The sequence below is a fragment of the Ambystoma mexicanum genome, chromosome 4p (assembly GCF_040938575.1).
Source record: "Ambystoma mexicanum isolate Mex_15411 chromosome 4p, UKY_AmexF1_1, whole genome shotgun sequence".
Taxonomy (NCBI): Eukaryota; Metazoa; Chordata; class Amphibia; order Caudata; family Ambystomatidae; genus Ambystoma; species Ambystoma mexicanum.
In genome coordinates, this window is record NC_090927.1 from 140,254,020 (window position 1) to 140,266,394 (window position 12,375).

Here is a 12,375-nt window from a genome sequence, read left to right on the forward strand (position 1 = left end):
GATTCTCCCAATTTATTAGGAAACCCAGAACCTCTAATCATTTTATTGTCGTCTGCACCTGCACTTGAAGTGTCCCTTTCTCCTGACACATCAGACATGTATCGTCTAGGTATATTATGAGTCTTATTCCTTGACTCCTGAGGTGCATCACCACTGGCTTCATTATATTGGTGAAGCCCCATGGTGCAGATGCCAGGCCCAAGGGCAGGCATCGAAACTCCCATGTCGACTCGCCCCAGATAAACCTTAGGAATCTGCAATGTTCCTCTGCTATGGGTATAGTTAGATATGCGTCCTTTAGATCTATTCTGGCAAGGTAATCTCCTTGAATTAAGGCATCTCTTAACGGGTGTATCCCTTCTATTTTAAAGTGTCTGTAAACCACAAATGTGTTCAAACCCTTCAAGTTTATAATTGGTCTTACCTTGTGTTTCCCTTTCACAAGGAACATGTTGCTTATGTAACCTCTAGCCATCTCAGCTCTTCCTCTAGTAATAATTTGTCTTCTTTGTTCATCTCTAAACCCCTTGGAGGATTCCTCTGTTGAGGTATTGTGAGAGAATCTATGTGAAAACCTTGCACAGTTTCTGTTATCCAAGTATCCCCAGATTTAGTGTGCCAATTCTTTATAAACCCTGCTATTCTCCCCCCTACTGCTGAGGTAATTTTTTGTGGGCTGTTTGCTCTTACCTGAGGTGTTCTGTTGACGCTCTCCATGTTGCCAGCTTCTACCCCTTCCTCAGCCCCTTGATGGGAAGAAAGGGGTCTGCCTTCGATCCTCTTGGTCTTGCCACTGCGTTCTGCCCTGGTAGGATCTCTTAAATGGGAACCGGCCAGCCGAGCGACCCCTGCCTCTGCTGGCCCTCCTGAAAATCTGCCTTCCAAACACTCTGAGTGACACCTGCGCTTTGTCCAGCACCGCATAGGAGTTAGTGAACTTTGTTAGCTCTTCAATAAAGGAATCTCTGAAGAGCTTTCCCTTTGCGGTCGACGCTGACTCCGAAGAAGCTAGTTTACTTAGCTTCGGATCTATCTTTACTAGAAGAAATTTTCTTATTTCCGTGGTAATCGTGTGTTTGGCGTTACCAAACATACAGATTGCCCTCTGGGCCCACCTGATCACAATCGCTGGGTCCACCGGTTCTCCCTTTTCTCTGGCTTCTTCGCCAATCTGCAGTATCTTGGTGAGGGGCCCAGTCATGTGCAGCATTTTGTCCTGGCACGATCGCCAGGACCCATCTAGTCCTTTCCTCACGTCCTTGGTGTACTTGCTCATGAACTTTATCATTTTCTCATCAATCTCGGGTGTCTCTGCCGCACACTCTGGGAGTTGAGGTCTCGGGCATTCTGTCCTCATCTTACTCCTAGCCTCTTTAGCTAAGGGCGCCCTCAGCTGGTTTCTCAGGTATGCTGCTAATTTCTTTGGCGGGTCCCATTCCGAAGAATGTGGGTGGATCATTCATCATCTGTCTCCTTCCTCTTTTTCTTTGGCGCTTATTGGCCTTCTTCTTCTGAGGAAGATATGGAATATACCTCCTCCTCTGAATATTCCTCCTCCCAGTCCTCATCTCTATCATCAGAAGTGTCTGAGGATTTATCTTGCCACCTGCTAGGCCCCGCCTTGGATCTCACTCTCCTTCTCTTACCTTGTGATTTCATCTTTGATGTCCTGGGTGTTAGTCTTAGCAGTGCACAGTGGTGGCGCGAGTTATGGTTGTTTAACTTGCCATAACTCGCGAATTTCAGGGGTTTTTCAGTTTTACTTCGAACCATAACGTCCCTTTAACAAAGTTTTTTTACTGAATTTGATAGGTTTTTAGTAGCGCAACTTAACCATAACGTCCCTTTAACCCTTTAAGTGCCACCGTCGGTGGAAACCGCTCCAGGGATCGAGCAAAGCTGTAATCCAACCCCTGGGCTATGTGAGGGGGAGGTCCCCCCTCACTGCCAGGGGGATGGATTACCTTCAGTTTCACGTCGGCGTGAAACTGAAAGTAAATTCACTGCAGCATCCATGTTCGGCTGCTGCGGTGAAGAGCGAAGGTAAGAGACCTTCTTGCTCCGTCTCGATCTCCGGCTGTATTTCAAGCCAGAGATCGAGGCGGGTATCGTTGGAAAAGGGAGATTCTCCCCTTTCCAACGATACCCATTGTGTGGCATTGCTGCCCGCGGATCGGGCGCAGGGCGCGCGATCCGCGGGCAGCAATGTCACTGGATCAATACAGATCCGTTTGTGACGCGGGGGGTTGGGGGGCTGCTTACTAGGTAAGCGGCCCCCTTCCCCCCCGTGGCCCCAAAGCATGGGGCCACAGCACCAGAGACCCCTGGGGGCAGATGATCACTGCCCCCAGGGGTGAATAGAAAACAAAAATTGAGAGGAGGGGGGAGGTGGGAGAGGGTTTGGGGCCCTGGGGCCCACTAGACCACCAGGGAAATGGCAAAAAGTGGTGTCCTTGGAAAGGGGAGGTTCTCCCCTTTCCAAGGACACCATCTACATGTGGCATTGCTGGTCACGGATTAGCGCAGAGTGCTGATCCGTGACCAGCAACCCACTGGACCACCATTGATCCGTTTGTGAGTTGGGAGGAGGGGGCTGCTTCAAGTAAGCAGCCCTCCTCCCCCACTAGCCACCATAGATTATTTACTGAATGAAAGGGGGTGTGGCCCTCCCCCCCAACCGAAGTAGAAAGGGGTGCACCCCTTGTAACCCTCCCTGGGGGCAGATATCTGTTCCTAGGAAGGGGCATCTGACCCCAGGGAGGGATGCATGAGGTGGGCCCCCCCTATCTGACGCCAGGGAGGGATGCATGAGGTGGGGCCCTCCATTTGGGGTGGGGGGGAGAGGGCCACCCCCGTTACAGTAGAACATTTGCCGGCAATGTAGGGTGCCCCTCAGCCCCACCCCCCCCAAAAAAGCAGCCAACGATTTTGTTTTATTTTTTTTGTTTACCCAACTTCGCTTAGCGCAGATGGCCACATTAGTGTGCCAATCTGCCCCCAGGGTGCCCAAACCCTACTGCCCCACCCACTGGGGGGGCCTGTCCCACCATTTCTGGGGGCCCTCTCCTCCCCCACCCAAATGGAGGAGGGGTGTACCTCACGCAGCCGTTTGTAGGAGGCCCAGGGAGGCCTGCATGAGGTGCCCCCGTCACCCATTTGGGATGAGGGAGGAGAGGGCCCCCAAAAATGGTGGGACAGGCCCCCCAGTGCGTGGGGCAGTAAGGTTTGGGCACCCCGGCGCCACATGGGCACACCAATGTGCCCCTCTGCGCCAAGGCAGGTATAGTAAACAAAGAACAGAATTCAAAATGGCAGGCTGCCCTTTAGCGGGGGCGGACGGGCCCCCTACACCGCTGTGGAATTTTCTAATGTGAAGGGGGGTGCACCTCTCCACCCCCACCCCAATTGGAGGGGCGGCCCATCTCATGTAGCCCTTCCCAGGGGCAGAAAAGGGGGGGCTGTCCTGCACTCCTCCCTGGGCTCAGGCATCCGTTCCTAGGAGCAGATATCTGGTCCCAGGGAGGCCTGCATGACATGGCACCCATTCCATTGCGGGTGGGAGGGAGGGGGTCAACGCCCCATTCCATTAGAAAATTCCCCAACCCTTTGGGGTGCCCCCCAGCCCCTGTAAAATAATGGGTGAGGTACCGTTTTCATCGGGGCACGTGTGGGGATGCGGGAAGGTAGGCCATGTGTTGTTGGCGGTGTGTTTCGATGGGTGGCCAGAGTGAAATGTCTGAGAATTGTCTTCATTTCCAGCCATTTTCAGAGACATTTCCCTGTGTCCACTCAACGAAACACGTCGCCAACAACAGATGTCATACCTTCTCGTGTTCCCACAGGTGTCACGACAAAAACGGTACCTCGCATGTGTGTGTGCACCTACCAGGGGCGCAAAAGGAAAAGGGTAACCCGCTGGTAACCCCAAGCCTTTCGTCACAGCACATTTTGTTCATGTGGGCAACCTACAGATTTGAGCCTAGGGTGTCGAAGCCAGCAAGGAAAACAGGGAACCCCATGCATTTCCCAAAAGAGGACACCTGTGGGAATGCACAGAGGTCTGGCTTGCGCGAAGCGGCCCAGAATTTATTACCCAGAACCCCAGACAAAGTGAACATTGTGTTTTTTCCCCACCAAATATCACACTTTGTCGGGGATTGTGGCTAATAAAAACTGGGGCAATTTGTGCAAGGCAGACCTCGGTGGATTCCCACAGGTGTCTTCTTTTGGGAAATGCATGGGGTTTGCTGTTTTCCTTGCTGGCTTCGACACCCTAGGCCCAAATCTGTAGGTTGCCCACATGAACAAAATGGTCAGTGGCGAAAGGCTTGGGGTTACCAGTGGGTTACCCTTTTCCTTTTGCGCCCCTGGTAGGTGCACCCACACATGTGAGGTACCGTTTTCATCGGGACACGTGTGGGGACGCGGGAAGGTAGGCCATGTGTTGTTGGCGGTGTGTTTCGGTGGGTGGTCAGAGTGAAATGTATGAGAATTGTCTTAATTTCGGGCCATTTTCAGAGACATTTCCCTGTGTCCACTCACCAAAACACATCGCCAACAACAGATGTCATACCTTCTCATGTTCCCACAGGTGTACCGATGAAAACGGTACCTCACATGTGTGGGTTCACCCATCTAACCGCAAAGGGAAAAGACTAACCCACTGGTAACCACAAAAGGGTTTGGGGAGATAACCTACAGATTTGGGCATAGGGTGTCTAAGCCACCAAGGAAAACTGGGAACCCCAGGCATTTCTGAAAAGAGGGCACCAGTAGGAATCCACAGAGGTCCAACTTGCGCAAAGCGGACCAGAATGTTTTACACAGAACCCCTGACAAAGTGAAAAATGTGGGGTTTTTCCCACATTTCGGACTATGCGGGGGTGTCTGGGTAATACATTTGGGGGCGATTTGCCCAAATCATTCCTCTGCAGATTCCCTCAGTGTCCTCTTTTCAGAAATGCATGGGGTTCCCTGTTTTCCTTGGTGGCTTGGACACCCGAGGCCCATATCTGTATGTTGTGCCGGGCGGCAGAGCGTCTGAAATTCCGGTCTGAAAACAGACTTGGGGTTACTTGTGTTTTAGGCTATCTCGTTGGCGGCCAGGTAGGTGCACCTACACATGTGAGGTACCGTTTTCATCGGGACACCTGTGGGAACGCGGGACGGTGGGCCATGTGTTGTTGGGGGTGTGTTTTGATGGGTGAACTGAGCGAAATGTGCGGAAAATGCGTTTTTTTCTCACATTTCGGACTTTGCGCGGGTGTCTGGGTAATACATTCTGGGGCGATTTGCCCAAATCATACCTCTGCGGATTCCCAGGGGTGTCCTCTTTTCAGAAATGCATGGGGTTCCCTGTTTTCCTTGGTGGCTTGGACACCCCAGGCCCATATCTGTATGCGTCTGAAATTCCGGTCTGAAAACAGACTTGGGGTTACTTGTGTTTTAGGCTTTCCCCTTGGCGGCCAGGTAGGTGACCCACACATGTGAGGTACCGTTTTCATCGGGAAACCTGTGGGAACGTGGGACGGTAGGCCATGTGTTGTTGGGGGCGTGTTTCGATGGGTGAGCCGAGCGAAATGTGGGGAAAATGTGGTTATTTCTCGCATTTCGGACTTTGCGGGGGTGTCTGGGTAATAAATTCTGGGGCGATTTGCCCAAATCATACCTCTGTGGATTCCCACGGTGTCCTCTTTTCGGAAATGCAATGGGTTCCCTGTTTTCCTTGGTGGCTTGGACACCCGAGGCCCATATCTGTATGTTGTGCCGGTCGGCAGAGCGTCTGAAATTCCGGTCTGAAAACAGACTTGGGGTTATTTGTGTTTTAGGCTTTCCCCTTGGCGGCCAGGTAGGTGCACCCACACACGTGAGGTACCGTTTTCATCGGGACACCTGTGGGAACACGGGACGGTAGGCCATGTGTTGTTGGGGGCGTGTTTCGATGGGTGAGCCGAGAGAAATGTGCGGAAAATGCTTTTTTTCCCCACATTTCGGAATTTGCAGCGGTGTCTGGGTAATAAATTCTGGGGCGATTAGCCCATATCATACCTCTGCGGATTCCCACGGGTGTCCTCTTTTCAGAAATGCATGGGGTTCCCTGTTTTCCTTGGTGGCTTGGACACACCAGGCCCATATCAGTATGGTGTACCAGTCGGCAGAGCGTCTGAAATTCCGGTCTGAAAACACACTTGGGGTTACTTGTGTTTTAGGCTTTCCCCTTGGCGGCCAGGTAGGTGCACCCACACATGTGAGGTACCATTTTCATCGGGACACCTGTGGGAACGCAGGACGGTAGGCCATGAGTTGTTGGGGGCGTGTTTCGATGGGTGAGCCGAGCGAAATGTGCGGAAAATGCATTTTTTTCCCACATTTCGGACTTTGCGGGGATGTCTGGGTAATACATTCTGGGGCGATTTGCCCAAATCATACCTCTGTGGATTCCCACGGGTGTCCTGTTTTTGGAAATGCATGGTGTTCCCTGTTTTCCTTGGTGGCTTGGACACCCGAGGCTCATATCTGTATGTTGTGCCGGTCGGCAGAGCGTCTGAAATTCCGGTCTGAAAACAGACTTGGGGTTACTTTTGTTTTAGGCTTTCTCCTTGGCGGCCAGGTAGGTGCATCCACACATGTGAGGTACCGTTTTCAGCGGGACACCTGTGGAAACGCAGGACGGTAGGCCATGTTTTGTGTTTGTGTGGTTTTCATAACGTTTTGACCGATTTGCTGGTGCCCTTTGTCACACAACCCTTTCATTTCCCAAATGTAACCTACATTTAGTCGCTGCTTTAGGCACCATACTCTTTTGTAACCTGCACAAGTCACCTACCCTTGAAAAGGCCTGCCTGTGCTCTTTCAAAAAATGTATGCTTGCTGTTCCTCACCACATTGGTTTTCACGATTTACACATGCTAAGTGCGTCTGTTCAGGCTGTGAGCGTAAAACTCCTGTGTACCATGGCTCAGTGTTTGGCTTGTGGTATTGCTTGTTTTGTAAAACACTACAAAAAATGTGTGCTCTCCTAACTGCAAGAGTCGGGGGAATGTAGCGGAGCATTGCTTTTCTCAAAATTCATAGAAGTCATTGCCGTACCAAGCCAACCATGTCCAACACATACCTTTTTTTTCAGTCATTTTCCTGCTTTTACCCCAATCAATGGCAGTTTCTCCTACCTAGTTGTTGCCTGAACTACGCAAATCACCCCTTCCTAAACTTGTATTTTTGTCTACTTTTCAGAAATATATGCCTTTCTGTCCTCCAAATCGGCTTCCTACCCTTTTCTTCCATTCCATCCATGCATGTCCAATTGGCAAAAATGGCCAAAATCGCCTACCTCTCACAAAACGGTTGATAACCACATCAAAATAATTTTCTTTCGTTTCCACTCAACCTGTTCTTGAAAGCCAGGAAATTGGGGAACTCAGCACAGCAAACCATTTGTTCCTAGCTCTTACAAGGAAAAAAACCACAAGCTTCTTTGTACATCATTTTATTGCCATTTTTTGAAAAAACCCAAAATATTCGCTTTTTGCTTATTTTCTCTCACCCCCCTACAGCAACCTAGGATTCCGGCATTGCGTTACGACCTCCTACATGTGGGGAAAAAAAGGAGCCAAATTTGGCAGAGATAACTCATGTAACAAAAAAGTTACAAGCCATTGAATGGCCACATACCGAAATCACCAAAAAAGGCCTTGGCACTGGGGAGAAATACCCATGCCCCTTAAGGGTTTAACAACGTTTTTTCACTGAATTTCATAGGTTTTTAGTAGCACAACTTAACCATAATATCCCTGACTTTATATACATGTAACATAGAACATACTGAACCCCAGCTAGTGATTTTGATATCCGCGGACTGTGCGAATGTCCGCGAATGTCCGCGGACGGACGCGGACAACAGCAATGCTACCGGAAAAATCAGGAGGTATCTTAAATTGTTATTTCATGCCATATGAACACTGCATAAGTTCAAAAACCAGCACACAAACATTTTATATGTAGTAATAAATAAGAAGTGGAACCTATATATCTAACACATCAACCATTAATTTAAATACAATATGTTCTAAAATGGAATATACCAAAAGAAGAAAGATAGGCTTCCAACATGATTACCTCACAGAAACTCCACAACTAAGAGCAACAGCAGATGTACAGACCAGTAAGAACACACCTTACCAGAAGCTAGTAAGTGTACTTCCTTTTACTCATATATTTCTAAAATGTCTGTATTAGATACAAAAAAGTGATATGATTTTTTTTTTTCTTCACAGAAATGTCTAGTACTCTGGAGTGGCTAGAGGAGCATTTCCCATGTGAGGAAATGTCTGAAGATAGTGAACCTAATGGTAGACACTTTTCTGTATAAACCAATTAATAAATATTATTTTATATATATTTAACATATACTTTTTTTTGTACAGACCATACAAACATTGAAATTAGTAAACAAAAAGAATTATTAGGTAAGACTCTCCAGCACATGCACAAAAAATTGACATACTCATGGAAATTTTCAGCAATTTAAAAAACTTTGTGGAGGATGACTTGAAAGAAAAAACTGGATACCATTGTCCCACATCTACCTTTCCCCCCTCACCATATCCTACTCAATTATCCCCAAATCCTCTCCATGAACAAAACATTTTTTTGATGAGACTTCCATCCCTTCTTCACCTCATATGAATCCTCTTGAACCCCCAATTCTCCTGTTTTTGTTTCAGTTTCTGCTTCAGCTTCTCTGTCATAAATGTAACATCCATATAAAATAAAGTAAAATTATTATATTGTGTCCTAATTCATTTCTTGTCTTTTTTTTTCAAAAAGCAGTTCAGGTGTCCGCGACAGCGCAGGTGTCCGGAATGTCCGTAAAGAAACGAAAATGGGGGCGTCCTAAGGACACTATATCTGTCCGTACTGTTCGCATGCAAGTTGAAACTGTTCCAAGAACACACCTGGTGTTCGGGATGTCCACAACCAAACTAACACATGCAGTGTCCTGAAATGTTCATAAATAAACAAAATGGGGGTGTCCTGAGGACGCTATACCTGTCCGTATTGTTCGCAGGCGAGTTGAAAGTGTTCTAAGAACACAGGCAGTATCCTGAAATGTTCGTAAATAAACAAAATGGGGGTGTCCTGAGGACGCTATACCTGTCCGTATTGTTCGGAGGCAAGCTGAAACTGTCCTAAGAACACACACGGTGTACTGAAATGTTCGTAAATAAACGAAATGGGTGTGTCCTGAGGATGCTAGACCTGTCCGTGCTGTTCATAGGCAGGTTCAAACTGTTCTAAGAACACATCAAGTGTCCCGGGATGTTTGCAAATAAACAAAATGGGGGTGTCCTGAGGATTCTATGCCTGTCCGTATTGTCCGCAAGCGAGTTGAAACTGTTCTAAGAACAAACGCCTGTTCGTAACTGTTTGTTTCACTTGTGACACACTTTTAATTAGTTTCAGGACCTGAACAGTGTCCGTAGAACACCAACGCGAATGTGCAAAACAGTTTCAGTGCATTTGGTGTCCTGCGGACACATGTTTGCGAAGCTATCATGTGACCACGCCCACGCTGAGCGTGTGTTCTGACTGCTGACACTTTTCAGGCAATCCACAATATTTTTCAATAATAAATCACCATAGCACAAGTCCCAGACAGTACTCCTGACTTTCTACATACTTTTTGGGACTTTTTGAATCTTTTTTGGTGTTCGATCTGTCTGCGGACAGCGCGGGTGTCACCGTACCGCGCACAAGCACCCCTATAAAAGGCCACACCCCAGAGCTCATTCTCATTGTGTTTCTGGCTATTTTACAGAACACAGTGCATTTCTGCTGCCAATTTTCCAGATTTATTTCTGAAACCTGATGGCATCCATGGCTCCACTACTGCCACCTGGTGCTACATCTGCCTCAGTACCACCCCCATCCCCTCCACCGCCACCAAGGGCCTGAAGAGGGGAACATGAGTGAGGATGCAGAGGAGAATGAAGAGGATGACGAGAATGAGGTAGTGGAACTCCCTACTACCAGCACTCGGCGTGAGACTTGGGTGTGGCGGTTATTTACCGTGCCTGGTAATGTACCTAAGGCACGTGCGAACCAAGTCACCTGCAACGAGTGCAAAATGGTACTCAGTCGCGGGAGGCCTGGTTCATACAGCTTTGGGACAACTACTATGAAGCGACACCTAAGGTCATTCCGCACTGGGGCCATTCGCAAGGTTGTACCTTGCGAGGAACGTAGTAGGTTGACTTCCTCTACTACAGCCTCCGTTTCTGATCCTGTCACCACAAGGAACACTCCTGTGGGACAGCGTATGCCTCAAGCTGTCTCACAGGCCATACGCAATGCTGATGACCCTTACCTTTCGAGGGTCACAGTTGTGTGTATGTACTGCGACGCAGTACTCTGCAGGGGGGAGAGACTTCGAAGTGCTTTTGAGACTCTGGTCTCAGAGCACGAGAAGATCTGCTTACTTCCCAAGTAAGACCCACCCTACATCTTCCTCTCTCCACCTGCCCTTTCTTATCCCCGTGGTTGGTGTCCCCCTTATCTTCCTTTTCCCTCCTCTCCTAGTGTGTCGTGTGTAAAAAATCCAATAAAATATAAAACAACAAAAATTTAAAAAAGGCTCTTTTCAGAGCCACCTTTCACAGTTTAAAAATAGAAGTGTAAAATAAATGGAGCAGGGCCTTGTGTATTTTTTAGAAGTCTGCGGAGAGTCCGCGAACATCTAAAATGTTGGGGTGCTGCCCTATCATAACCATTGCACTTTTGTCTGGAAGGAAGTGGTGGCTCTGAAAAGACCCTTTTGGTGGTGTTTGTTTGTGTTTGAAAAACTTGAAAAGGTCAACCCCTACTACAAAATGGATGCTGTAATTCCAAAAAAGGTTGCAATGCATTTTGTACATTTCTCAGAAAAATCTGATTGCCAGCATAAGTAAGATGGACTCCATTTCTGCGAAAAATGTATGTGCTATGAAACATAATATTTTCATTGTGAAAAGAGGACATGCCAACATCTCTTAGAAAGGCACAAACAGCCTTATTGACATTGCGCCTTGCTTTCTCCATTTGTGGACCAAACAAAGAAGAACGCAGCCACATTTGTCTCTGCGCAATCCAAGAAAAATTTACTTGAGAATTTGGAAACATGTCCATGACCTTCCCAAGTCCTTCTTTCATTGCAAATTGCAAAGAAATTCCAGACACATGTCCTAAACTGTTCCCTCCACAATGAATTACAATTATGTCTGGATGATGCTCTGTCTCCAAAGTAGCACAGAGAGGTAGCAAGTCCAACCACTTCATTCCACGTACTCCATGCCAGTGCACTTCCACATGTGGGAATCCAAGATCTACAGCTACTCCACAGCTTTCTGCATGCACCTTCAACCAATGTATCCACGAGTCTCCCAAAATCCAAACAATCTGTTTTCTGAAACACACAGCCATAGCTATCTGTTCTTCTCTCAGGAAAAAGAGTATCTGACAAACTCTCTCCTGGCACAACACACCCAATAAACTTTACTGACCAATCCCTTACTCTACTCATTCTCATTTGCATGCCTCCCCATGTCATGATCTCTGCTTCCAAAAGGTCAGGGTTTTCCCAACTCCCTTGGAAGCAGATCCATAACCCAGGTTCCGAGTGCCAACCAGTCCCAATTGGGACCTTTTGGACCCAGTCCTGGCGCCAGTGGCACCAGGCTCATAAATATGCCCAGTCCCAGCGCTGGAAGCGCCGGGCTCATAATGCTTGGGTGGACTTACCTGCAGCAGACCATGCTGCTTACTTGCCTGCCAGTTGAGCCTCTGATCCTCTTCTGTTTGGAACTACTTTTCCTGTTGGGTGGGGCAGGAGCCACTCCCTAGATTCAGAACACTGGAACTCTTCTGGAAAGCAGGAACTCTTTTCTTACCTAGGCGTGGCTGTGGAAGGAGATACCTAAGCACTACAGGAGGCTATTTAAACCACACCCGATGGATGAATCTTGCTTTGCGTTATTCTGCATCCTCTGCAGCAGAACGCTCATCGTGTCTTCTGCATCTGATCCTGGGCCTAAGGAAAAGGCTTACCATCCTGAATCCAGTCTTCAGCAACACCTATAAAGACAAGAAAGAACAGGTTAGCATTACGGTCTTCAGTGACAGCTCTTCACTTACCTGGTCCATTGGCTGTCACCAACGCCTCGCGCTGCATTCCGGCATCTGAAAGACAAAGGCTTACCTACTCTTCGTGCGCTCCGGAGGTCTTCACACTGCATTCCGGCATCTGAAAGACAAAAGCTTACCAACTCTTCGCACGCTCCGGAGGCCTTCGGCGCTGCATCCCGCATCTGAAAGACAAAACAAGGTGCGTTTAAAGACATT